This window comes from Dama dama, chromosome 25 (genome assembly GCF_033118175.1).
Source record: "Dama dama isolate Ldn47 chromosome 25, ASM3311817v1, whole genome shotgun sequence".
Lineage (NCBI taxonomy): Eukaryota > Metazoa > Chordata > Mammalia > Artiodactyla > Cervidae > Dama > Dama dama.
In genome coordinates this window covers 22,569,758-22,571,569 of record NC_083705.1, presented here as the reverse complement: position 1 = coordinate 22,571,569, position 1,812 = coordinate 22,569,758, and the positions used below count along the sequence as shown (strand labels likewise).

Here is a 1,812-nt window from a genome sequence, read left to right as displayed (position 1 = left end):
GAGACAAGTAACCACAACAGAAGTCTGGAGAGATGGGCCCAAGGAAAGCCGCTTTCACAGACCGGGTGATGGATCGTCTCCTCAGCAGACAGACAGACAGCTCGAGGTACTTATTTTTATAAAAAGCTGACAGAAAGAACTCCAGACGTCCAGGCCCGCTCCCTGTTCAGTCCTGTCCAGAGCTGACTCAGCTCTGTTCCCCTTCGCAGGATGGTGAATTATTCCACGCACTCCTGCTAATCATCCCCATCCAGCTCCTTTCTTTTCTCACAGGTCGTTTAAACGTCTCCTCGTCTGGGTTAGAACTTGGGTGGATACTGAATTCCCTTCTGTTTTCCTCCCCAGGGATGAATTTCTCATACCTAGGGTATTGTTTGTGGGGAAAAATTCTTTCAGTTTAAAGGCCCTTGAGATGATTATCCCAAGAATTTGTCTCACTAGGCTCTTGAAGAGGATACTCACCATTTACTGAGTACACAGTAGGTGCCAGATAATTTCCGTACTCTGTCTCCTTTAACTCTCATAATGATTATGTAAGGTCTTTGTAAGTCCCATTATATAGATCAATAGCTTTGTGCAGTGGCAATATCACAGTCAATGAGGTTTATCCAAGGTGCAATTGTTGCTAATTGAAAACAGATCAAAAAAAAAGAAAAAGAAAACAGATCAATAGCACATGGGACATACATAATAAATGGAAGGGAAGATAAAGCCCCATAGCATACTGATTTCCTCAGTGTTTCTTTATAAACCAGAAGACAGTGTGATATAGTAAAAGGAGCTGATTCTGGACCAGGAGACCTGAATTCTTCTGTGAACATGAAAACCAACCAGCTCTCTGGTCTGGGCAAGACATTTTACCTTTGTGCACCTCTGTTCACTTAATCTAAAAAATGCATGAGTAGACTAGCAATTTCTATACACATGGCTCCTTCTTCCTCTAAATTGCTATGACTATTGCCTGTTTTCATACTGTAGCTAGTATTCATAATGGCAGACTCTCCAAGAATAAAGTCCTCGAACACAGCTAGCCCTTCAGCACTGAATTGACATCCTTCATCACCCAGCTCTGGAGCACATCTAAGCCACATCTGGATAACAAATTAAGGTAGCCATAACACTTTACCCTTTCCAGGCTAATTCAGCAAGCTGTAGCTTTTAGACAAGTTGAAGCAGAACTTCAAACCCTGTGGCATAATAACAGATTCCATTGTCTTACTACCCTGGATCTGAGAGATGTCCTGACAAAAATAGATACTTGATATCATAGTTAGTTATTTTTGCCCCCCCCAAAAACCCCAAAACTTAGTAGATGACAACAAATATTTACTATTATCTTTCATGATTCTGAGCCTTTAAAGACTCAGCTGGGTTTTTTTCTTCTGGAGTCCCTCATATAATTTTAGCAGATTGGAGGCAGAGGCTGGGAGTCTTAAGTTAAAGGTTTTTTCATTCACATGTGTGACAAATGAGCTGAGATAACTGTGGGCTTCTTGGTCATATCTCTGTCCACGTGACTACATTGGGCTTCCTCACAGCATGGTAGCCCTGGGGCAGTCAGATTTCTCATAACTGATTTCCCCCTAAAGTGAGCATTGCAAGAGAGTGAGTTAAAAGCTTTAAGCCTTCTTGTGAACTAATTTGACTTATTCTGTAGGTCACAGCATTCACAGATTAGCCCAGACTCAAATATGTGGAGGCATGAATTCTAGTGCTCAGTGTGAGCACACTTTTTCCCTCTAGGAATGAAGGGATGGCAGTCATCTTGGGGACAAGTTAATCTACTTGGCCTATCTCAGAGCAAAATGAACT

At 41.9% G+C, this 1,812-nt stretch overlaps 1 pseudogene; it reads left to right on the top strand.

The window, feature by feature from the left end:
- Window positions 1–568: 568 nt before the first annotated feature.
- LOC133046903 (U4 spliceosomal RNA) lies at window positions 569–651 on the top strand (annotated as a pseudogene).
- The last annotated feature ends 1,161 nt before the right edge of the window (window positions 652–1,812 follow it).